The 27,032-nt window shown below is 41.7% G+C and overlaps 1 long non-coding RNA gene across 1 annotated transcript in view; it reads left to right on the top strand.

Annotated features, from left to right (window-relative positions):
- Window positions 1-25,784, top strand: part of LOC128851387 (uncharacterized) — a 47,635-nt gene extending 21,851 nt beyond the window's left edge. The window contains exon 3 of the long non-coding RNA XR_008448747.1: window positions 24,749-25,784. This is a non-coding gene — a long non-coding RNA (uncharacterized LOC128851387). The remainder of the gene's footprint in view (window positions 1-24,748) is intronic.
- The last annotated feature ends 1,248 nt before the right edge of the window (window positions 25,785-27,032 follow it).

Raw genomic sequence — 27,032 nt, 5'->3', positions numbered from 1 at the left:
CGAAATAGTTGAAGGCCTTTTGGAGGAAAACATCACCCAACTCTCTGAGAGCCATGAGGACACATGATGAGGTGGAACGTGGGAAGGAGTGCACAGCTCACATACCCATCTACTGAGCCTGTACGGGAACTTAAAAATGTGCCCCAGCCTTGGGATATGGGTTTGGAGACCAGTTCATCAGATCTCAGTGACTGGAAAGAAGCTTCCATCCACTGGAGGAATGATGACTTCTGCAAAGCTCTCCCAGAGAGAGTAGATATCCTACTGGTTGTTCCTCTCCTGGAACTTTTGTTTGCTTCATACCTGCAGGTTTGTGTTTGTCACTGTGGAGCCTGTCTGAAGAAAGATATTCTTGTGTGGCATCCTGCCTTCCTGGGTCTGCATTCAATACGCCAAGACTTATTAAATAAGTATTTCTTGAATGATGGCTTTTCCTGGATTCTGTGGTTGGCTGGCACACACAGATAAGGTAATCACCACTGCCATTGCAAGGAAAAACAAAACTGCTACAAAGCAGAAGACTGGAAATCTGCTTCCTGTTCTTGCTCATTTTTGTTAGTATAGTGGCTGATTCACTTTCTGTTGGCTGCCTTTGGGAGACAGCTCAGTGCTGGAACTGTTCACTCCAAATCCCTCAGAGTTACCAGACTGCGCAGTTATCCCTCTGATAACTCTGATACCAGACAGTTATCCCTCCAATCAGACTGCGCATCTGATTGGCCCAAATGATGGAGGTAAACTGAACTCTGGCAAAAAAAAAAAAAAAAGAACAAAAATTATACCTGGCTGAGCAGGTTTTGTACAAATAGATCCATCCACCTTTCCCTTTTCATAATCCTTTCCCTACATCTAATCCATTATTTTTCAGAAACGAAGCTTGTTTCTTGCCTGCTGAGGACAGGGCTTTATGAAAGAAGGGCAGCAGAGCTAAGAAGATTGTGCCACATACTGGATTTTACACTGCAGAGTGTGCAGAACATGTCTCACTGTCCTGAAACACAGGCACAAAATTTTCCTGGTGCTGCAAAGTCTTCATGTTCTTAGTTGCACAGATGGGAAAGCAATGAGCATTGCAGGACAATGAAGGAGTAAGAATGTGCCTCAGTTCTGAAGGTTTTTTTCTGTCATTAAATCAGCATATTTTGGTTATGTTGTTTGCCTCTGTTTCTCTGCTGAATCACACCAACTTTTCACTTTTCTTCCTAAAAGCTCCCCATATACAAAGTCCTTCTGGGCCAAACCCACAAGGCATGACTTTTTCCAGCCGAGATGAGCTTTTGCTTTCCTACACCAAATGTTTTGCACAGTCATCTGCAAAAAGATATGTTGAAAACTATGTTATGCTTAGGAGTTTCCAATTGTAACAGACTGCATCTTTAAATCCTTCCCTTTCTGCCTTGCCATTGCACACAAATCAACTGAGAAAATAGTGGAGGCACTGGAGAGTTATTCAGCAGCCTTGATACCAGTATCCATCTCTTCTGGCTGTGGAGGAGGAGGCAGATGGTTTGCATGTGGTGTTTACGGCATCCTTTCAGGGATGCACCCACTGCACATTGTGAAGGATGTGTTTTGGGATGCTCTGTAAGGAAGTGAGGCATGGCAATGAGCACACTAAGGCATCGTGTAGTCAAAATATAGTTAATATCCTCGCGTGAGCCAGTATTCACATATCATACTGAATTCTGCTTTGAAATACTTTGCTTGACTCCTACTGGGATTGCACCGAAGACCGGTTCAATCTTCAGCAAAGGGAGCGCTGCCAAGAGGGATGGTGGCAGGCATGTACTGGGACTGGTGCTGTGTAATATCTTTATCAATGATACTGACAGCGAGATTGAGTGCACTCTCAGCAAATTTGCAGATGACACCAAGCTAAGCGGTGTAGTTGCCACACTGGAAGGATGGGATGTCATCCAGAGGGACCTGGAAAAGCTGGAGAAGTGGGCCTCTGAGAACCTCATGAGGTTCAACAAGGCCAAGTGTAAGGTCCTGCACCTGGGTCGGGGCAATCCCCTTTTTCAGTACACGATGGGGGATGATGTGCATGAGAGCAGCCCTGCAGAGTAGGATGTGGGGGTTCTGGTCGATGAGAAGCTTGACATGAACCGGCAATGTGTGTTCACAGGCCAGAAGGCAAACCGTATCCTGGGCTGCATCAAAAGAAATGTGGCCAGCAGGTCAAGGGATTCCTCTCTAGTGAGACCTCATCTGGAATACTGTGTCCAGTTCTGGAATCCTCAATGTAAGAAGGATATGGAGCTGTTGGAATGGGTCCAGAGCAGAGCTACAAAGATGATCGAAGTGCTGGAGCACCTCCCATATGAGGACAGGCTGAGATAGCTGGGGTTGTTCAGCCTGGAGAAGAGAAGGCTCAGAGATTGTATAGTGACCTTCCAGTACCTGAAGGGGGTCTACAGGAAAGCTGGAGAGGTGCTATTCATAAAGGCTTGTGGGGATAAGACCAGGGGGAATAGGTATAAACTGGAGAGGGGCAGATTTAGACTGCACATTGGGGAGAATTTCTTCACCATGAGAGTAGTGAGGCACTGGAACAGATTGCCAAGGGAAGTTATCACAATGAACATGGGAAGGGGCAGCTGTGACCTGCCACCTCTACACATCAGGCAAAGGAGGCCAGGCTTACTGGGGACAATGGGGGCTGTTGTGGTCAGCTCGTGATGGAAGGGCTGGATCCAGGAAGAGATGGCTAGGGAGGAAGGAAGGATGGGGTTATCACAATGGGCTCCTGAAACATCCACAGTTCTGTAATACCCAGCAGGGCTACCTTCTCCACAGCCTCCCTTTCACACTCTGGGAAGCAGCTCTGCTGTCACTGCTAAAATAAATCTGGGGCCTCTCTCAAGGATAAGGACTGCATATATTTATCCTTATGGTTGGGAAAAAATTAAGTATTTCCACATGGCTGGAAAGACTTCAGACAGCTCTCATTGTTCCAGGCAATCCTGGGTGCTCTTCAACAATGAAATCCTAGCAGCTCAGGAGCAAGCCATCCCCATGTTCTGGAAAAGGAGCCGGAGGGGGAAAAACACAGCTTGGTCAAGTAGGGAGATCTTGAGAGGCATCAAAAAGACGAGGAATGTCTATGAGCTTTGGAAGAAGGGACAGATGTCTTGGGTGGACTACAGGGATGAAGTGAGATCGTACAGGGAAAAAATCAGGAGGGCTAAGGCCCAACTAGAAATCAAATTGGCTAAGTCTGTGAAAGATAATAAAAAATCTTTCTACAAATACATTAACAATAAAAGGAGGACCAGGGAGAATATTCAGTCCCTATTGGATGCAGAAGGAACAATAGTAACAAGGGATGAGGACAAGGCTGAAGTACTTAGTGCCTTCTTTGCCTCAGTCTTTAATAGTAAGGGAAGTTGTTTCTTCTGTGTACAAACCCAGGAATTAGAGGAGCAGAAGGAGGCTCCCATGATCCAAGAGGAGGAAGTTAGAGACTTGCTTGCCCAGCTAGACACCCACAAGTCTATAGGGCCGGATGGGATCCACCCAAGAGTACTAAAGGAGCTGGCAGATGTCCTTTCCAAACCCCTTTCCATCATCTTCCAGCGGTCCTGGCTGACTGGGGAAGTTCCACTGGACTGGAGCCTGGCTGATGTTGTGCCCATCTACAAGAAGAGTTGCAGGGAGGATCTGGGGAACTACAGGCCTGTCAGTCTGACCTCAGTGCCGGCAAAAGTCATGGAACAGTTGTTCTTGGGTGCTATCATGAAGCCCATGCAAGAGAACCGGGTGATCAGGCCCAGTCAACATGGGTTCATGAAAGGCAGGTCTTGCCAAACTAACCAGATCGCCTTCTATGACAAAGTGACTCAACTACTGGATGAGGGAAAGGCTGTGGATGTAGTCTTCTTGGACTTCAGTAAAGCCTTTGACACAGAATTTGTGTCAGTTTCTCACAGCATTCTGCTTCAGAAACCATCAGCCTCTGGTCTGGACAGGTGCACACTCTCCTGGGTTGAAAACTGGTTGGATGGTCAGGCCCAGAGAGTGGTGGTAAATGGAGTTAACTCCAGCTGGAGGCCAGTTACAAGTGGGGTTCCTCAGGGCTCAGTACTGGGTCCAGCCCTGTTCAATGTCTTTGTCAATGACCTGGATGAAGGCATTGAGTGCACCCTTAGCAAGTTTGCGGATGACACTAAACTGGGTGAAAGCGTGGATCTATTGGAGGGTAGGGAGGCTCTGCAAAGGGACCTGAACAGGCTGGACCGTTGGGCTGAGACCAATGGGATGAGGTTTAAGAAGGCCGAATACCGGGTCCTGCACTTGGAGCACAACAACCCTATGCAGTGCTACAGAGTAGGAGAAGTCTGGCTAGAAAGCTGCCTGGAGGAGAAGGACCTGGGGGTGCTGGTTGACAGCCGACTGAACATGAGCCTGCAGTGTGCCCAGGTGGCCAAGAAGGCCAGTGGCATCTTGGCTTGTATCAGAAATGGTGTGACCAGCAGGTCCAGGGAGATTATTCTTCCTCTGTACTCGGCACTGGTGAGACCGCACCTTGAGTACTGTGTTCAGTTCTGGGCCCCTCACCACAAGAAGGATGTTGAGGCTCTGGAGTGTGTCCAGAGAAGAGCAACAAAGCTGGTGAGGGGGCTGGAGAACAAGTCTTATGAGGAGCGGCTGAGAGAGCTGGGGTTTTTTAGCCTGGCGAAGAGGAGGCTGAGGGGAGACCTTGTTGCTTTCTACAGCTATCTGAAAGGAGGTTGTGGAGAGGAGGGAGCTGGCCTTTTCTCCCAAGTGTCAGGGGACAGGACAAGGGGGAATGGCCTCAAGCTCCACCAGGGGAGTTTCATGCTGGACATCAGGAAAAAGTTTTCATGGAAAAGGTCATTGGGCACTGGCAGAGTCTGCCCAGGGAGGTGGTTGAGTCACCTTCCCTGGAGGTGTTTAAGGGACGGGTGGATGAAGTGCTGAGGGGCATGGTTTAGGGATTGTTAGGAATGGTTGAACTTGATGATTCAGTGGGTCCTTCCCAATCTATTGATTCTATGATTCTATGTTTCTATAACCTGCATGGCCAGAGTGTCCCAAGAGCAGCAGACCTAATGGGAAATCCTTTTCTAGGGGGTTGTGTTTCAAGGCTGAACTTTTGTGGGAATAGAAGAGTTTCTGAAAGAACTGAGGTCACAGTATAGTCATTCTCTCAGTGGTGGTATTAATGAGGTCTCTCCCCTCTCTCCGATTACTCAGTACTTCTACAGAACTGGACAAAATCTTAATAGTGTTGAGACCTTTACTGGTCTATTACATTTGACTGTTATTGAGCCAAAAGATTAAAAAACTATTTGGGATGAGCTGACTGTTCAACAAGCAAAAATTAATGACATAATTCAGCTCGAAATTGGGCTGAAAAAGCACTGAGGAATGATGAGGAATTTAGCCAACTCATTAATGTTGCTCATAATCACAGTTGGTCCCAGGTGAGAAAATGCAGGTGAAAAACACAGGTGGGGTCTTTTACATGCAAACTGATCCAACAAGGCAGAACATACCTGAAAGCCCTGTTCCTGAATGTAAAAATAGTGCTTGCTGTCAATCACTGTTCCTGGCTCTGGTACAGAACACACTTCTATCCCTCCCTGTGTCAAATTGCCTTTCCCAGCATGTGCCTGTTTTTCCTACTCAGATCAGGAGCTCTCTGGGTAGGAGTTGTCTGTTGCTGTGTGCCTGTACATCTCTGATTATGAGAACTCCTTCTTGACTCAAGCTGTTAAGCATTCCTATAAAACCAGTAATATATACTAATAAATAATGAAAGTAGGAGCAGAGAAACTATCGAGAGAGCTGAAGCTTGTTTAGCTGGATAAATGGCATTTGACTGTAGTTCTAAACATGTTTTGAAAGCAAACTAAAATTTTCATTACTTGCCAAGATCTGTGTCATGCCCATCACTAACACCTAAAGCATTGCAGAGCTCTCTTCCAGAGCATGTGCAGCTACCTCAGCCACTTTAACTAAGATATCACCTACTATGATAGATAGCCTTAGGTCCAATCACTGATCATGACAGATAAGCAAAGGAAAAAATGATCTGAAATAAGTTCATTTTAAAATATATTTATTCCTGCTGGGGTTTGCTAGTCTCTGTGTGCTGTGATCAGAGAAGTTAACCCGACTGTTTGTGAAGATGACTTCTCCAATTTAACTTCACATTTTTTTGACTGCTTTAGATTTGTTATCCCGGGTTACAAATGGTCCCAGCACTCCTTTGTGGAAAATATTTTTCTGTGCAGTCATCTACCTGTCTCTTTTTTTACATGCATGTGTTTGCTGATGTAAGTTTTCCCTTTTTCAGAGCACAAGCTCTGTAGGCTCTTGCCATTAATGGAAGTTCTGTAATGCAGGAGGGATAAGAACTGCCTGTAGGTATGTGTGGTGCGGGACTTAATGGTGGAGGGAATATATGGCACAGCACAAAGCCAGGTTACGTGAACTGAAGTATATATGTGCTGTAGGAAGATCAGAGAGTGTTTCTGCTACACTGAACTTCATGTCCCTGATCTGAGCAATAGGAACTCAAACTGCTTCACTTCTCATCTGGTCTGTGCCAGAAACTCTCTGGTCTAAGGAGGAGCTCGCCCTCCAAGGCTGGGTGAATGCTAGGTCAGCAGATCTCTCAAAGGGGAAGCAGCTCTGAGGCTCAAACAGTTATGGCAGAAACTGGGCAGCTTTGCGATGTCACTTTATCTCTCTACAGATTGTCTGTGCCCAGTTACATATGACATTCTGTGTTTTCACTTGGCTACTTAAAATAACTGTAAAGACTATTTAATAAACACTCTTTAAATATACCACCTAATGATATAAAATATCTTTATTTTTCCTTAGTAGATTTGAGTATTTTCATGCAGCTATAAAATTACCTGTTTTCACACAACTGCAACCTTGCAAGACTGTTTCTCACATATTTTATTGTTTTTTTCTCTTTAATTTAATATCTCTCTGGTCAGTTTTAAAACATTTCCTCTGCCTGAACACCAAGGCTAACGCTTTGCAATGCTCCTTCTCCTTCCCCAGTGAACCAACATCTTGCCAAGCAAGCAACAGCTTCATGGGCAATGCTCAGTGTTATTCAGTCTCTGAAGCCTGGCAGAGGCTGCCTGTAACCTCTAGGTGTCTGCTGGACTCTCAGTTGCCCTGCGCTGGCATCTCCTGCCAGCCCTTTTGGGGGCATGAGCTTCACCCTCACCTTCTCATCTGGTAGTGTTTTGAACAGGAACAGCAGAAGACAAGATAGGTGAATTCAGGGAGGATGAGCATTTGGAATGGTATTGGTTTGTTGCCATTTGATATTCCTCCCATGAGACTGATTCTGCCCTGGGCTTTCCCAAATATACTGCCTTGCCAGCATGACCCAGTGACACTTCATATGAAGTGGGCCTATTAATATGTATGACATGCACATGGATATCCAAATACAGATTGGTTCTTCTCCATAGTCTGCAACCTCATGATGAACTATGTTGTTTAACACTGCTGTGTTAATGATGGGATAGTAAATTTTGCACATGTTCATTTTTTCACTCGTTCATTTTTTATGCATGCAACCACAGCTGCATGCCAGCTTATTTTATGAGGAAGATGGTTCCAGAAGACATATCGACACAGTTTACTATAGAATTTTAAAGCTTGCCAGTTGGTGTCAAAAATTCCTTTATGGCGTCCATCCAGACAGTATGAACCCTTGGGACAAGGAGACTCTTCTCAGCCCTACCAGTGTTTCTCAACACTGGGCACCTCCATCCCTGGGCATGCACACAGAAAACAGGGACATGGCATGCAGGCATGAGTCTTTGTCTTCATGGGAAACACTGCATTTTCTGTTTCTCTGTTCTATTTCTCTGAATGCCGCTTGCCTATCAGTACAGGGGGTGATATTGATTGCTTATACCATGCCAGGAGACTGGATAAAAATTATCACAAGTGCTTTTGGAATCTGTGCTTCAAGTGTCCTCTCTACGGGCTGAAGCCTTCAGTGGCTCTATGAGGGCAGGGTATGGATCAGGTGGGGCTCTTGGAGGACATGGAGGCCCATCCAGACCTCTCTGAGTGCTGAGCTCCGTGCCAGCACAGAGCTGCTTTTCCTCTTTCCCAGCTGTTTCTATGACTGTCAATTTCACAACTTTTTCTATATATATATATATATCTTTAAAATATTTGTCACACAGGCTTGTCTTCAGAACTGAATTTCTCTTGGTATGATATATTCCAGTGAGTTGACTGATAATCAGGACAAGAACGTAATTGGCACATTTCTGATTCAGGTGGAGCAATTAAGAAAGTTTGGTATTGAGAACAGACACTGTTTTGACAGAGGAGAGTTGCTAAGACTCTGCAAGTCTGGAGAGAAAAAAGACAGTATTGTTAAATTATGTAACTTCTGAAAAAGAACTCTTTTGTTTGCCTAGTTGTTGCTCTAGTCTTAAAGTCAACTAAGCTGAAGCACAGTAATGAAAAAGATAATGTTGAAAATACCTTGTCTCATTCAATTCTCTTGCCTTGTCTTTCCAGCCTGTACTGAATAAAAATCTTCTTCGCTTCTGGACAGATTATCAAATTTAAAGTGTATTAGCAGGCACCAGCTGTGTGCTGTAATTATTTGGCTGAATCTTTCGACATTAAAAGAGAAATCTGAGTTAATGGCTCAGATGCTCTTCTGCTTGGTTCCCTGATAGCCACCACCTTGCACCTGGTGTGTCTGCACAGAGCAGGGATAAAGCAGCAGGAGGGCAGAAGGGGACTGTTGGGGACACACAGCAGAGAGGGACAGATGACTACTGATGCTGCAAAATCTTTGTAACAAAATGTTAACCATTCTCCTCTAATAGTCCCAAGAGAGGAAGGAAGGACTCAGTTGTATTTCTTTCCAGATGGCAGCAGTGTTGCCACAGTAGTGGGGCAGGGCTGGATTCAGCTGTCTAAAGAGAGATGTCTAAAATCTTCTGAGATGCCCAAAAGCAGTGCTGGATTTTTGTGTCTTGGGTGATTTTCAGGGACATGCTCCCAGTGCAATTCCAGCTGGGCTGCTGACCCCAGGGCTGGAGGAGGTGGGTAAGAGAGCAAGCTTGCTTGGATCAGCATGGTTTTGTGGCTTTATTAGTTACTTTCCTTGCCTGCTTTTAATTAAATTTAGAACAGCAAAATATGTTGCACTTCCAGATCATCTAGTGGTGGAGTCTAATTCAGAGCAGTAGAAGAGGATCAGTAGATAAAGCAGTGGGTGCTGAAGTTTTTCATCTGCACTTTGTGTGGGTTTGGGCTTTTGTTTGGGACTACGCTCTGTCTTGTCAACTGGCCCAATTGTCCTTCTGTGTGCGGGAATTGATCCTGTCTGCAGACAGGGTCACACCTCCAACCTCCTCAGGGACTGGTGTGCACATGGCTTAATTTCTCCCAAAACGGGTCTAGTTAACGTGCAGCAAAACTGCTCTGCAAATGGAGCCAACATGCAGTAAATAAGGGGGAGTAGGAAATTTTGCTTTCCAATTGTATGGAAAGTGTAAACCAAAATCTTGAACTGAAAGGCATGGTGTATCCGGAGGAAATTCCTTATCCATCTCCAGCAACTTGAATGTTCTTCAAATTTTAACAAACTTTACACGATAATTTATTAAATCTGTTTAGCTTCCTGTAAAGATAGGGACAGATATTCATTGCTTAAGAGGACTGTATGGGCAGCTCTGGACTGCTCACATTTTGAGGTGCACTACTTAACTGATGGATACTAAGAGACCTCCGCAAGCATGCATGGGCAACTCAACATGGCAGAATCAAACAATTATTTTATAATAGCATATTCTGGATTTCATTTGTTGCTCCTCTGCCTCCATGCCATATATTTTTCCTCTTCAAGCCTTTTTCTCTAGCCATAGGGGGATGGAAACTTACCTTAGAAATGAAAACTGAAACTTTGGGGAAGATCTGTTCTGACAGTGAAGCCTTTGGACAGGAAACAACAGAATAGGATGAGACCAGAGATAGAATTGTAAAGGTTGGCAACTTTTGCATGTATGTATTATGGGGATACCAGAGCAGTGTTTCCTAGTACTGAAAAAGCCAAAAGGTTTTGACACAGCAGCTCTTGACCTTCAAAGGTAAACCTTGAGGAGCAGGGTACGGCATGTACACAGGCAATGATATTTTAATAATAATTTCCTTTTTTTTTGTGATGGTATCCAACTTTGCCTCACTTCTCTTTGTTGAGCAGGGCTTTCAGTAGTAATAATTAGAAAAGCAACAGTTCCTCTGGTGCTCCGAACAGTGTTAAAGTATTCAAAGCCATATAGTGTGTTATGTGGATCAAGTCATTGCACGTGAAATCTTGTGCAAGTGTTGCTTGCAGTCAGGTATTCCTGGCAAAAATATTACTATGGTTAATAATGTAAACAGTGGGTAAAATGTAAATCTGGTATGAAATTTATTTGTTCTGCTATACCATTTGGAAAACAGCCAGTACATTAAATTGGAAGTGCTGGTAACAATTTACCATGGTACATCAATTTTGACTACATGTTGTAAATACCCACTGGTTGATTAAAAGAACAGAGTACTTGGCAGATCATCTGAAGCTTTCTGTCACAAATGAGAGGGAATTCAGAAATTCCAATGGAAATTACAGATGAAGAAAGTCAAAGGAAATTTTATAAATGATTGATTGACGTCAAATTGAGAAGAATCCAATAAAAAACACACAGTCTGTGCTACTTCTTGTTCCACATGCTCTGCTTCATTGCCAATGATTGTGCAAAGAGAGTGCAAAATATCCTTGTCCAGAAAATAGAGAACTCGTTATAAGAATTTTACATCAAACACATATAGGAATACATTTCTGAATAGGTTTAGAGACAGGTTAATGGGAACCCTTCTTGCACTGAGATTAGAATCAGAGCTGTTAGTCCATATTCACATTCGTTAATTTCAGGGAGTATTGCATTTTGACTGAGATATTACAGGTTAGGTATGTATCCACCCTTGCTTTGTGTGGGAAAAAACCAGCTCATAGTCTCTCAGTCAGAAAGCATCTTTGCCGGCAGAACTGTATGCCAGAATAGCACTGTAGGTAAAATTTTATCAACCTAATTCAAAAATATCAGTTGGATATTATGAAAGAAAGTGATTCCTAAGTGGGGGCTTACCTCATTAAGACTGCCTTATGCACATGGAATTAAAGTAATTTAACGTTTTCTTTTCTGCACAGTTATCATGAGCCATAGTCACAATGAAAATCAGCAAAGGTTCATAGGAAAATGCCCTGTAAAGCAGGGTCACACTTAAAGGCTTTCACTTTTCTTCAGCCTCACAGTGTAATAAATTGGAAAAGAAAATGCAGTCTAATGACTAGGGCAAGGTGCTGAGTGGTAGGATGTCTGTATTTATTCCAGGCTCTGGCACTGACTGTTGTGCTCTTGAGTGAGTCATTGCTTCACCTGTGAATGAGATGACAATGATAAAAATCAATTTTATCTATCTCCAAAAGATCCAATGATTTCACAAGGTTTAATTCTGCTTTTAAAACATATTTTGAAATATCCTGATGAAATATTGCAATGAGTTCTTGCTGTGTTTCCAAAAAAGACCTACAAGGGTCTTAGTCCTGCAAAGGTCATAGTTTATAAACTGTACTTTAATCCCCAGAGTGATTCAGACCTTCTGAAAAACCAATCTTTCAGCTAAAAATTATGGTCTGTTTTTATATGATCTGTTTTTAGGAGACTCTTTAAGATAACTTATGATAGAATAGTATGTGAGTTTTAGGGTGCTTTGAAAATACCTTTGAGATACTAGAGGAATGAAAGGTGATACCAGGGTTTTTTTAAGGGTTTAAGTTAATCTGCTGAGATTGCAGAGCACTAAATCTGATCTCTGCTCACAAATTAGTGAAGGTATAACAGGAACGACTAGAATAATAGACATAAAAAAAATGTAACAAACTGAAGAAAAGCCTGATTGAACTTTTATAACAGAAAATTGTATCACATAGATATAAGATTGGGACTGTTGAACTAGTTTTCCAAAGACTTTTACTGAAGACTTTTACTAAATCAACTTAGGGCAAGATGTAACATTCTTTCATGGATTATTAATATCTGATTAAATTGCAGTGTGGGAATTACTGATCACTTTTACAATGCAAGGGATTACCAGGGGTCACTCCTAAGGAAATATGCTGAGACTGCTGCTGTTCGCATCTCTTTCATGATAAAAAATAAAACAGGGAATGAAGGTGCAAGGCAGAAAAGCTCAGGAAAAACAGGGCATGCTTTAGGATAGTAAAAAAAAAGTCTTTGAAGTAATGGAATCCTTCTGATTTCATGATAGAGTGCTCTGGCAGTAAAATTGCATCTGAGATTTAATGTCAGTATATGGAAAATGACACACGTAGGTGGAGAAAAAAAGAAACAACTGTAGCTAAAATGCACAGTGATGAGCTTTGTTGTACCTGTCTTGGAATCATGGTATGCAAAAAATGTTACCTTAAGTCTGACAGGGATCAAAAAAGGAAATTAAGTTTAGAAATTATTATCAAAAGAATGGAGCAAAAGAGAGTATCGGTATGCAACTGCAACACCAGTGTATGCGCATTTCTTCACCAGTACATGCAGTACAATTAGAAAAAGGAAAAAATGATAGCTGGATTGGAAAACCAAGATGTAAAGGTAGAGAAGGACTTTCTTTTTGTCCCATTTTATAATGCACTTTCTGCTTCTGATCAGTGTTGGCTGCTGCGCTGGGTGTACCTGCTGTCTGAGTATAGGTGGTCTCTCCCTGTATGTATTTATACCCATACACTGGACAAATCTTCTTCCTAATGCAGTTCATCTATTGCTTTCTTTGTAGTGAATATTCTTCTCAGACAAGGTAGCAACTTGGTTACAAGAGGTAAGATAATTATAAAGCAATATTTATACTATGCCTCTTCATTTGAAGAGGCAGTGGGCTAGAATACTCACATGCAATTATTCTGACTACCACCTCAGACATTCAATTTTTGGGCATTTCAGTCCATTAGATCTAACAGTGACCCAGCTGCTGAATCCAAGTAGCAGTTTCCATCCTCTTTTCCTTACTCTGCTTTCCTGGTAACATTCGAAGACTTTCCTAGGAAACAAAGAAAAAAAAGGCCTATGTTTAAAATAGGCCTAAATTTTAAAAAGCAACAAGAAGAAAAGACTATGGTACTATTATGGTGGTTCTTTTCAGAAGCTATTAGTTCGTAATGCTGTTCTGGAGACAGCCAGGGAGGGACTACCTCGAAGCTCTCCATTGCACAATAGTTTCCATATGATGTATATGACTCTGGAATGGGAAGGACTCATAAATCTTTAGCAAATTGAATCCTGCACAGGATTCACAGAATGCTTGAGAGAAGTGCAGAATGAGACTAACTTATAAGCCTGACCTAAATAACCAACAGAGAATCTTAAAGCAGACAGAAAGTGTCTAGAGTTAATAAAACAGAGAGAAGTGCTTGCAAACTTATTCTAAATACCAATTGATTCCAATTTTTCTAGTAACTTTCTGAATCTGCTGCCACAGACCAGGGAAATCTCTCTTTATAACACATTTATTCCGGAAGCTTCTCAAGCTTAGTCAATGTAGTAGGAGCTAAAGACAAAATTGATAAAATAGTGGAAGAAAATTCCAAATTAAAGATGTGGTCCCAAAAAGTGACCCACTACATTTTCTGTTCAGTACTGGTAAGTGCCATGTAGTTTGTACCATGTCCTTTCTATAAAAAGCTAATAAAGAAGAGATGGAAGTGGCTGTGGAAGGCAGTCTATCTATGTGAGAATGACCACTTGCCAAAATACCAGAGGATACTGAGAGCGGCAGAACTTGGCATAGCTATCCCTTCGATATTTTCACTGAACAAGCTGCTGTTTCTTTTATTCTTTTTAATGTGGCTCTGTTTTTCTAACAGAGTGTCTTAAGTAGAACATAACCAGATACAGCCATCAGGCAGTGATATGTCCAGCTGTGAGTGACTTTCAGCTGTAATGATTAGGTGGATTTGGCAGACATGTCCATCATAGTTCTAAAGCTTTCATATCATCCGTCTCCAGTTGCTTGTTATGAACACACACTTGATTTGATGCCTCACTAGCTTTTTACTGTCTCAAGCATGACTTATGTAATGGAAAGTGGAAAGGAATTTGTGCAGATATTAAGGGAAGACACTGACTGAACATGGTATCAGGATGAAGGGACCTCTCACTCTAAAGGTCCCTTCTGCTGCCAAGCGGATTCTGCAAAGCAATACTTTACTTGAGAGAAAATGGATAGCACTCATAACTGCACTAGATTCTATGTCATGAAGTCCTTTTCCATATTTTAGGAGGGTGGATTCTTTAAAAGACCCATCCTTTCTAAAGGAAGTCTCAGAAAACGCAGACCAATTGTCCCCAACAGCACCTGTGCTTCTTGAATGGGGGGCAGGTAACACTCAGAAATTGCCCAACACTGGAGACAAGAGCTGGGAGAGGTGACAGCCTCAGCTTGCCTGTCCCTCTGCCACCCCAGGGACAGTCAGGCTCATCCAGGGAGCTCTCAGCCCTCTCAGCCTGCCTCATGCAGGGGTCTCAGATGAGTCAGATGAATGGTCAAGGAGATTGACTTATGTCTCTTACCTCATATTTGGGGGATCTCTAATCTGAATTACATTTTAAATGGCCAAATCCCCATGTAGCCATATGGATGATCCACTTCAGTGCATAAGTATACACTTTACTTTTATTTCAGTGCAACATTAACAAGTGTTTAGAGTTAAATGCTGATTCAAATTCTTGTCTGGTTAAAGGTAGTTGAGACATCACATCCTAAATTTAGACTACAAAGTGAAGAGGGACCTGCAACTTTTTATTACCTTTTTTTATTCACCTGTAACAAGTGCTTGTGAGTGTAGCTGATGTAAAATGAGCTGTATGTAAATAGGAACCTGAGTCTGAAGCAAACGACATAGTAAAATAATGTCACTGTGAGCTGTTGTTAGCCCCCTTCTTGCCAGATTGGATCTCCACAATAAAATTGCAATCATTGATCAAGAAAGAAAAATATGCATTTTTCAGAGTCAGAAGTAATAGTTAATATGCAGCAATGAAGCAGAAAAGGGTTGGCAAATGCACTGCATCAATAGTCTGGTAAAAGTATTACTTCTGCAAGCATTGAACAAGCTTTTAATTATGACTATTTTCAACTATGCCTAAATGAGCCCTTAGATGTTTTGAGTTAACTAGTTGTTTGTCCTTCCACCTGGAAGTGAACCCAAGTGAAAGAATGTTTGGAATTAATCAATATATGAAACCCGTGATGAAAAAGCCTCTAGGTGACCACACTGGTTATGCAGCTTTGTACAAACATTTATTTTTCCCGGGACTGATGTGTAATGAGTGCAGCTGCCTGTTCCGCTCACTTGCTTGTTTTATTCTTCAAGAGTCTATTGTTCATCTGTTCTACAAACATTGTAAAGATCTGTTCAGATCTGTAGACCTAAGAGTTGCTGCAAGTATCCCTTTATGTCTCTGTCATAACTCTTTGGACAAGAGAAATTTTATACTGTGATTGAGGTTGTGCTGTCCTGTTCATTTGCTGAAAAGGTGTTACTGAGGTTCAAGAGAGCATAGGGATTTAGTGGTGTATGTGTGGTTTGTGTTTCATGTTGAGTGATTGCACGTGACTCCAGCTGTGGTAACTATCCTTAAAAATATTTTTAATGATTTATTGAAGTTAAGAGAGAAAAAGAAGAATGTAGTTGAAAATCTAGCATATAAAGAATGAAACTTAATAGGATATTAGGTTGCTCTCCAGCACTGAAAAATATAATTACAGAAGAATCTCTTTGTTGGTATTAAATATAAATAGTACTCTTGAAGAGGAAAAAAAAGAAGTTAATTTGTATGGTCTGGAACTTTATTTTTGAAGTTCGATTCTGCTTCCTTTTAGATAAAACACTACCAGCAGACACCAATGAGAAGAAATGACAGGGAGAAAATGTGTGTCATGCTGATTTTCACATATAGCTCACTGTGGGAAGGCGTGGACCTAGCTCTTAGTTTGAAAAAAGGCTTAAGGAAATGGAAAGATATTACCAGTATTGCACTGCTTAAGACATTGTTCCTGTCTGGCCTCTAGGATCTGCAGCAGGAGTCAAGTTTTGTGTCTGTATATTGCAAGAAGCTGGGATTGAGTTTTCCTAGGGGAATGATATCCTTTAGGTGCTCTTCTCTGTAAACTTGGGCAGAAGTCCTCACAGTTTCCCCAGTGAAGGACTCCCCCAGGGAGCCCAGGAGATGGTGAGGAAGGGACCAGCCAGGGTTATACTGTGCTTCTTCCAATTGTTTTTAATTTAGTGACCACGTTAGTGCTACCAGCCAAGGAAACATTCCCATAAGCCTGGCTGTGAGCATCTGTCTCGCATCTCTAACATTTCTGCCTGTTATCCTACCAGTGGGTACCATTACTGCAAAATGCTTTGTTGAAATCAATCCTGCTTTTACCACCTGTTTTAACTCCAGCTTGTGGTTACTTTTGTTTGCAACTCTACATAAGAAGCTGGGATAGTCCCTTCCACAGTGCAGCATTCAGAAAATGGTTCCCATGTAATCACACTTTTAAACTCTAACTGGGGCTCCTGCAAAACTGTTTCTTTCTCTTTAGCAGAGGCTTGTTTTCCTGCTGTGGCTCAAATTCTCCTTCTCTGGCTCAGAAGGAGTTACAGAGATTACTTACATATTCATAGCAGGGAGGGCTGTTTTCCTGCCGAGTATGTGACTATATATATGTGGTCTCTTACAGGCAACGTGGGTCTACAGTTATTCAGAAACCCTACTTAAAATATCACAGATTCCTTAGTCTGGAGAGTGAAGCTGTAGGGCCCTCTTCTGGGAAGAGAACAGCAGTTCTGCTTGTCGTGAAATGTGTTCAATATATTTTGGTGAAAACTTGCAATGAATGCACCTGTCATCTGTCGAAGTATCATAGATGCGTTGTGACACCCTGGGCATCTTCCATTGGTGCTCAAATCTGATTCCTATCTGCAAGCTTGGAAATGACAAAGGATTGTATTTTAAACCCCAGCCCTGCATATGGCTGCTGACCTCTCCACCTCTGTCCCTGATCTTCCACAGTGGTTTATTCTCTAGCCTAGTCATGGATGTTAGCTCCTAAAACCAACCTCCCGGCTCTGTTCAGTTAGGCTCAGGGGTGGTGGCATTTCTTTCATGTGTGGATGAGTTGAGCCTATGCCATGGTCATGCCATGACCTGGGGACCTGCCAACTCCCCTTCTCTCCTCCAGCTGCTGACCAGAGCTCCTTATGCCCCAGCCCAACTGCACTCCCACCGAGGAGAAGAGTGGTTCTGCTGCCTAATCTCCTTGCAGCATTACGCTCTCCTCTCTGCCTCTTTCCTCCTGACCCTGGAATGGCTTCCTGGAGCATTCAAATACCTTTTGCATCTTTGTACCTGCTTCAAGGAACTGAAGGCTTCACCTTGACCATGATGTTACGTGTGTGTTTAGAGTGAGCTGGCTGCAAGCAGTGAAAGATACCAAGAGCTGGGGCCCACAGGCAGGCAGAATTAGGGCAGGCACCTGCTTTATGTCAGATCCGTGGACAGGAGATGTCAGATTTTAGCTCATGAGTATGCCTTAAAAGTTAGTGAGAGGAGCTGTGTCTGGTTTCACTCCTGGCAGGCAATGGCAGGAGCTGGATATTGGATCTTTTGTACTGAACCACACTAAGGCAGCTGACAGAGTGATGACAGGCATGGCATGACAGCAGTTCAGGAATCTTTGACCCAAGCTTTGCATAGCTCCCCAGCACAAAACCTTTCATGCTGTGCATCTCAAGTGTATTTGAGTATCCAACTCCATCTCTCCTAGTCACATCCAGAAGTTCTGGATCTCTTCCAACAGACTAAGATCCATTTCTGACATTAAACACTCTTCTTTGAGGGAGGATGATGCCTGTTTGCTACTCTTACTCTGATAGCTGTATGGTACAAGAATAAATCAAGTCAACGGCAACAAATCCCTCTGAAGCTCAATTAGGAGAAAGATAATTGTCATTATTACATAATTTTTGTTGCTATATTGATAGGTGTTTGCATATTTTCACCTTCTGTTCTAATCGCAGTCCATATCTGCTTCTACTGTGACAGCTTGGTGTCCTCAGGCATCCCATCTATTTAGCTGCAGCAAATAATCTCAGTTAAAACATTCTACTTTGCAGATCTTAAATATTGGACTTCATATATAAGCCAATCAAGGAAATTCTTAAAAATATTTGCAATATCACAAATACCAAGAATCAAAAATATCAGATGAAAGATACTGTGAGCATAGCATGTACTTAAAACCTGCTCTCAGAATAATTGATACTGTATGAACTTTTTCCTTCCTAAAACTATTTCTGGGAGTTGCATTTTCAAATGTCAAAATGACTAATTGGTATTAATATTTTGTAAGGTAATATTCAATCTCAAAATTTGACTTAGTGCTGTAGCTACATCTTCTATTGATTTATTAGAAATGTTATTAATGGGTTCTGGAACCTACTTGATCCAGACATAGACAGTTTGCTTATTTTTCTAGTTAAAGGATTCCTCTGATAATTCCTCCTTGCCACTGGCTTGAGAGGATGTAGAAGGTAAAGAGATTTCTAAAGAGTTGACAAAAATTGACAAGCCACTCACAAGTCGAGGAGGAATACTTCAAGAGAAGAGGTTATTTGCATTTCCTTATTTGATGTCTTTGAATGGAATTACAAGACTTTTAGGAGAAAAATTTGTGTTTTGAAAGAATGTCTTACCCTTGCCATGGAATCTATGAAGGCAGAAACAGTGAGCACAAGGTTTCAAAGTTCAGAGTAGGTAACGCTAGGTAGGAGTGTGCTGAGAGTGTTGAGGGAAACGCTGCTGGTTTTGGAACAAACGCTGCTGATGAACTGTTGAAACCTATTGAACCCAAAGCAATGAACTGTACTGTGTGTGTTGCTGACATGGACCCATGACCCAAAGTGGGATAAGCAGCTAAAAGATAGAGCAAACCCTTCCTCACCTCCAGCAACAAAGAAATACGGATCACAACATCTGGACTTAGCACAGGACCTCAGTAAACACCTAGCAGTATTAAATCAAAACCTGTTGCACACTTCCTTAGTCTCTGAACAGTCTTGTTCATAGGATTACTATAAACTAAATTTAGAAAAATAAAGCTTTACTTTCTAAAGTGATCTGCTAAACATGAGAACTTGTATTCTAGAGACAACGGCATGACTCAGGAGACTAGTTATTCAAATCAGCTGCAAATCTTAGGAAGGAGGATCAGGCAGTCCATTGTTCTGCCCCAGGGACAATCATTTATAGCGCTGCAAAATCCCGAATCTGTAAGTTTTGGTAGAGCTTTATATTTATTATATGCAGTCTATAAAGTATTAGAAAAAGAAACTCAATTCACCCTAGTTTGCTTCTCACCCTCCAGCACAAAGGACGCATAGAAAATTGAATTCCATTTGATTTCCATAATGTGCTTTGACTAAAATGCTATGTGGAATCTATAAACCAGTGCAGGAATTGTACTTAAAGTGCTAACATAACTTTTTGCTGTTTCTGTGATAGTGCTTTGCTGGGCCTGCCTTATATCTAACGTGCAGTTGCACAGCTTTAAGAGTCCTGTTGGTCTTATTTCACCTTATGCTTTGCTGGCAAAGCCCCCTGTTTTCCAGGCTGCAGGGAGTTGTTCCCTTTGTGTGCCCTTTCAGCCATCACAAGTGTTTAGAGTTATGCTCCAAATCTGTGGCTGTAATTGAGATCAAAGTTACAGAACTGTTCCACAAGTGCATATTTAGATCCACTTGAGTAAAGGTCTAAAAATGTGTCTAAATCGAAAGATGACAAGGCAGCACCACCCAGCGATACCTTAGTCGTATTGGAACAGACTAATGTCATGCTGGAAGCAGTACAGCCATGGTGACACCTGGGGACATTTTAGCTCTGTTGGGGCCCTGCGTGTTAGCCTAGGTACAGTGTTTTGGGAAATTTGGCACATTCCCTGAGCACTCCCACTGATTTGTTCAGAGCTAGTCTAAGTAGCTTTGTAGGTATTATTTCTGTGAATATATCCCTCTTCCTATGCTGTATTGTTGGGCTGAGCTGACATATTACTGTCTGATTTTCAACACTGAGGCTCAAAACATGCACCCATTTTAGTTGGAAATACGGTGCTGAAAACAGTGCCCATAAGGCACAATTCTGCACTGCTAAGGTCAGTTGGGTTTTTACCATTGATTTCCATTGGGGAAAAATCAGGAATCCCAGCATCTGTCACTTCAGTATTGCTCTAAGGTAGTGGTAGGTAGCTGCAGGCAATGTGATTTGGAAGAACAAATTTGAGCAGACAGGGGTTAGATCAATATCTGAAGGATGATTATCTTGGTCAGCATAGTATTTTCCATAGTCTAATCCAATCTAAACAATCTCTAAATATATCACAGGCTGTGAAATTTCAATCCCTGTCCTGTCAGCCTGTTCATGTGAAGATGGATGACATGCCTGATGAAGTCAAAGGTCCTGATCCTGCTACTGCTGAAGTAACTAATAAATCTCCCATTAACTTCAGAGAAGCCCTGGAGGAGTCACTTTGTCAATTGCTCAGCTAGACAGAAGTAGCAGATCCTTTCCAGGTGTAATGTGTTCACAGCAGTTACGTTTGAACATGCCTTTTCCCAAAAAGAGAGGATCATCTCTGCAAGCATTTGGGAATTAAAAAGCAAGCCGAGAAAAAATAGTGATGATGTTCAGAATTAGAGGGAGACAACACAGCAGCTTTTTGTAATAATTTTTTTGTGGGCGCCAGGTAATCTCAGATGTGTGTAAATGTGCTCACGTGCTCCACTGCAACCTCTCACCTATGGCCATGTATGTGCTTGGAGGAGGGAGGCACTGCTGGAGAGCAAAATCTTTATCTGGAAGGACATGAAGTTAAAGAAATGAGAAAACGGGGCAAAATTTGGCTTTCACATTGAGAATTTTCCCTGGGATTCCCTGGGAAAACATGACCACCAGGACTGACAGCTTGGCAGCAGCCCAAGGAGCATGCAGACTTGGGGCAGGCTTTGGGATGGTGTCCCTGGGTTGCCTGTAGCAATCCACTCAGGCAACCCTATGGGACAATTAACAAAGGGATGAAGTGTCACAGATCTTGTCACAGATCTAAGACCAGACACAATTAATTATTCTTGCGGTAATGAGCTCATAGATAGGCTTACTGCAGCACTCATTAAGTATCTCTCAGGGAAGAAATACCTCTCTTCACGCAGGTGGAACCCCACAGCCAGAGTTAAGAGAAGCTGCCATTGTCATAATGGGAGGAATATGAAAATAAAGACTGAAAATTCACCCAACAGATCTGCCCAGCAGGCTGCAGAATGGAACTGTACTTCAGACTCCAACCGTCTTTGGTTTGCCCTCGATGCAATCACATACATATACACATAAACCCTTCCTATATATGGAGTAAATAAATATTTTGCCAAACAGAAAAAAAATAACGAAATTGATATGATAATGAGGTTAAAATTTCAGGTATATATATAGCCATCTTTTTAAAAAATGCTTTAAAACCCATTAACATTGATCACACAAATTAATTCTGACTGCTGTTTAAACCCTACTGACTTAATTATATTAATAATTTAAATCTTTAACTGCTACGTGTTATTTAAAACTTGAAAGAGCTACCAACAACTTTGGATGCCTGTAGGGCTTCAACAGGTGTTTTCCTTATCATTACAATATATTATTTTTTATTTCTCATTTCCAAAAATCCTGTAAAGTATCATCAAGTTATGTAAAATTTCAAAATAATAAAGTTGAGCTGAATAGTACTGGAAAAATCAGTCAGTACTCGCCTTTTGGAGTGTACAGTCAAATGACTAATTAATGTGTAGTGAAACACACAAACACTTTTTTTTTCTGTATACAGTCATCTTGGATCCAGGAACACACAAATTTACCATATCTTTTCCAAGACAGCTCAGGGCAGGAGCCAGCCTACCGGCTGATGCTCAGCACGGGGATGAAATTGGTATCTGATGGGGGATCCATGCTATGCTCCTGAGGATTTTTTAGGCATAGCAATAGCAACTCATTCTGTATAGCAGTAACATTTGTAAGTACATCAGAAAGCCTGGCCAACTCATTGATTAAAATAGGGTGATGTGACATTGGAACGAGTTGCCCAGAGAAGCAGTGGATGCCCCATCCCTGGAGGTGTTCAAGTCCACGTTGAATGAGGCTTTGAGCAACCTGATCTAGCGGGAGGTGTCCTTGCCCATGGCAGGTGGGTTGGAACTAGATCTTTAGGATCCTTTCCAACTCAAACCATTCTATAACTCTGTGATTCTGTGATTCATAATGGCTCTATGACTTCTTCTACGCAGGAGCATTTTCCTTTGCTCCTAGTTGGGAGGCTGAGGCAGTGCTGCCCCAGAGCAATCAGGTTGCAAGATAAACTAATACTTGCACGACCTGCTGTGGGCAAGATCAGTACCCTGGTTTGAAATTAACGGTTTTTATCTGGAAAACTGAAACTCACTTTTAAGAGAAAGAATTTTGATCTGTGCCATTGTTCAAGAGTGGACTTGATGCCCTGGCTGATGAGTTGGCTATTTAGCTACAGCTTACATTAATGCTACTTTGGTTTCACAAAAAGATTAAATCAAATTGTCCGTATCTGCCACATGTTGGATTATGCTACATGCTTGCTGTTATTTCTACAATGACAAATAGGTGATGTCATGTCTGCTTTGTTCTTTGGGCATTCTTCCCCACATCTGGCATTTTGGGAAGAAATACTGTTAGAGCAGATTACTCTAACATCTAATTCTTCTTGTACAAGTTAAGGCTCTGATCCTATGAAGATTTATTCCTGTGCTTGCTTTCATGTACAATGGGTTGGCCCATTGAACTTGCAGAATGAATAAAGTCATGCTTATGTATAAGTGCTAGAAGGATTCTTGCCTAAATAATGAAAATGAACACTGACAGTATATAATTATCCCTAACCCAGCTATAAACACAGCAGAATGCACCTCCAAAATAAACGTAGGAAATGGAATAAAAGGGAGAAGTATGAGAGAGTATTTTTACTTTGCCTCATTCACAGCTATTTTGCGCTGTTAGTAATAACTAAAATGGCAATTGCCTGCTGCATGTGCTATACATGAACTCTGGCACATAATTTGGTTTCCACATCCATTTCATTCACTATTGCCAATAGATGTTAAAAGTGAAAGAGAGGTGGAAAGAAAAGTCTCTAAATAATTTCAGTGCACTTTGGGGGCCCCAATTTATTGCTAACAGCCATCCACTACTTCAAGAAATGTAACAGACATGATTCGCACCATGCACACTGTCCCTTGCTTTCAGAATGACTTTAACATTGTCAGTCTAGATATATTTTGTCACTTACATGTCCTTAGTCCTCAAGGTTTAAATCAATTCAAGTTTATTCAGAATTGGCTGAAATACAGAATTTCAAGTTGGCAGACAATAATTGTTGCTCAAAAATATCTAATGATCTGGAACTTTGAAAACAAAAATTGCTCACAGAGGCCCCGTGGTGTGAAAGAAAATGGCATTGCTGTTTCTTTCACCTTTGCCAAGAGAGGAGTTGGCTGAACGCACAGGCTTCAGAGGTTCCCAGGTTGACAGCCCACTATGTTCCCTAGGCTGGGTACAACACTCCCAGGGCCCTGGGCTGTCCTCTTGTGATATGAAGGCTAGTGTGGTAGGATGTAAATTTTTTTAGATCAAGGAATTGATTTTCTTTCTGGGAATGGACCAGGAGAGCTTATGCAACTATCTCTATCTTCAGCATCTTCATTCTGCAATGATAACATGGAAGCCTGAAGACTTGTGACTGGAGCTGGGATCCTGCAGCTTTCAGGCAGCTGGCTTCACAGCTCTGTCATCTTTCTCATCCAAGAGTTACTGCTCAAGGAAGCCATGCATTCAAAGGATTTCAACCTGCTACTGTGAAGCCATGGCTCTGAGAGCCTCAGGGTCTCCAAAGGCAAACAGGCTCAGGTCTTGGCTTTGGAGAGCAGAACTGGCAAGGCCTAGGTGCCTGGGTATCTCCAGTTTTTCTAAAAGCATTACATCCTTTCTGATGCCAGACAGGTTTCTGTAGGAGAGATGCTTTAAAACTCAAGAAACTTGAGGTGTTTCAGTTGAAGGGCTTCAGTGCAAACTCCATTTTTTCAAATGAATTTAATCAAAATTTTCTGATCTACTCTTGCTTGGACATGTCATACAACATTAGTCTGGACAAAGAATATGTATTCTGAAAGGAAATTTGATTTTAAAAAAGTATATTAAATGAAGATGACTGAAATTTTGTTTGCTTTTTTTTATTTAGGAACTTGGGATAGGTAATCAAATGTTCCCTGTTTAAGAATATCAAGAAAGACCAAGAATTTCCGAACAATAAACAATGTACAAGTTGATGGTTAATGTCTTGAGGACAATTTTTCTAGAATATATATGATGCAGTAAAGGGTTTATGAGCTTTCTAGAGATTAAAGATATTTAAAGGTATTTTGGATTTCTGTCGCTCACGGATTACTGAGATCAGAGAAAACAGGGAGCTGGAACACTTTTTAAAAAAACATTTACAAAAGACAGGTCTTTTCTTTAAGACATTTTAATCTCACATTTTTCAGAAAGTCCTGTGGGAGTAAGATGGAGTTGCAATTACCAGCAGACACCGCCAGAAGACTCCTTGGCCTCTTCACTAGCCCATCAGTCTTCCACAGAGCAAACCACGATGGTCCCTGGGACACCAGCAGACAACATTTACAACACCACAGACACTGTTTCTTGATGTAACAGTTGCAGTTAAACAATCTGTGCTGAAGCTGGGTGAAAGAGCAAGCAGAGCAGCTTTAAAACATTCTTTTAACCCTAATGGAACTCTTCTACTTGGAAAATGTTTTGTGGCTACGTGTTCCTTCATGATCCTCCCACTTCAAGGTGAAATGTTTTTTTTCATGTTTTTCATGAAGTGCGTGCCTCAAGATTTCATAGATATCACAATTCTGAAATTCTAAATTATATATTCTTTGAAACTCTAAGGATATCAGTCTTGTACTTTCATTTTGGATTATTTCTGATTCTAGTGAATGATTCTGTGTGGATTACAGATTTATTTTGCCTTGTAGATTGAATCTTTTCGACTATGTCTACGATATGTGGAAATGTTAATATAATCCACATGGGGCATTGCATGAGGCAGCAGTCCTACAGCTAGGATAGCAGGCAGTCATATAACTAAAGATTGAACCACGATACATTAGCACAGGGAGGCTAATTTAATATGACAAGGGCAATCTGAAGCCTGACACTTTCTTGGTTTAGGACTTGCCTTTACAAATTTTAAATGAATTAATCGTATTTGATAATTGCATACCTTTTTTGTCCTAGAGAGAGGAGTCAGAGGATACATTTCTAGAATAAATAAATTCTTACATCTTTAGAAAATAAAAAAGATCTTCAGTTCATCACTTTTCCTAAATCATTTCTCCAGCTTAGTATTTGCCCTTCATACCTACTGATGCAGAAAGTAGAATTTGATAGACTGGGCAATTTTATTTGGCAGAGGAAAATGTTTATTCTTTTCATTTGCTCTGCTAGGGAAAGAGCAGTCACAGATATTTCTGAGTCACACAATCAGCTGCCCCAAATATTTTTAAAATAAGAGTCTATTATGTGAAATATACCTATTCAATGAAACAATAGGTTGTTTGTTTGTTTCTTAAAAAGGCTTTTTTCTGTATCCAGCATAAGCTGAAAACTACTGTTCATCTCCAATACAATAAATATTCACATTGTATAAATATCTCCATTTCTTTCTAGCTCTCTGACTCTGACCCGTGCCATTCTCTTACTTGCCCACAGCTTACGTTAGACCCAGACACTTTCTGGATGGCTGAGAGGTGGGCTTTCAGCATAGCACAGCTTTCTAAACCAAAGATATCTAAACAGGTACTGAAGTTTATTGGTGGTTTCACAATATTAAACAAAATAAGGAAATCATCACCTATTTACGGTGCCTTTGTCTGGGGTTTCTGAGCACTACTTGACTTTGAATTTTGAACCAAGGTAAAACTAACCAGAACAAAGATATTTACATTTTTCCTCTGCGACATTTCATAAGAAGCCGGAGAGTGGGCCCCCCTCACTACAAGAAAGACACTGAGGTCCTGGAATGTGTCCAGAGATGGAAAATGAAGCTGGTGAAGGGGCTGGAAAACAAATCTTATGAGGAGAGGCTGAGGGAACCAGGGTTGTTCAGCCTAGAGAAGAGGAGGCTCAGGGGAGACCTTATCACTGTCTACAACCACCTGAAAAGGTGTTGTGAAGAGGTGGGTGTTGATCTCTTCTCCCAAGTGAGAGGTGATAAGACTAGAGGGAATGGCCTCGAGCTGCACCAGGGGAGGTTCAGATTGGACATTAGGAAAAACTTCTTCATGGAAAAGTTTATCAAGCACTGGAACAGGCTGCCCAGGGAGGTAGCTGAGTCAGCATGCTTGGAGGTATTTAAAAGACGAGTAGATGAAATGCTTGGGGATATGATTTAGTAGCAGACAGATATGGTTGGACTTGATGATCTCAAAGGTCCTCTCTAAACTAGCAGTTCTATGATTCTATGTTTTTCAATCTTAGGTCTCTGGTTTTGGGCTCACACTAAGTTAATCAATGCACAGACAGATGAACCAGATGTGTGCTCCTCCCTAATTACTCATAACTTATGTGGACCTAATTTATCTAAGAAGGGTAGGAGAGGAGGTGGTGTAGCCCTCTATGTTAGAGAGTGCTTTGATAGATACTGCTGGGAGTACAATACAGCAGAAAGGAAGCAGTCTAGGAGGTTCCTGGAGTGCGTGGAAGACAACTTCCTCACACAACTGGTTAGTGAACCAACAAGGGAGGGTGCCCTCCTTGACC

The sequence above is a fragment of the Cuculus canorus genome, chromosome 2, assembly GCF_017976375.1.
Source record: "Cuculus canorus isolate bCucCan1 chromosome 2, bCucCan1.pri, whole genome shotgun sequence".
Classification (NCBI taxonomy): domain Eukaryota; kingdom Metazoa; phylum Chordata; class Aves; order Cuculiformes; family Cuculidae; genus Cuculus; species Cuculus canorus.
This window is presented reverse-complemented; position numbering and strand designations above follow the sequence as displayed.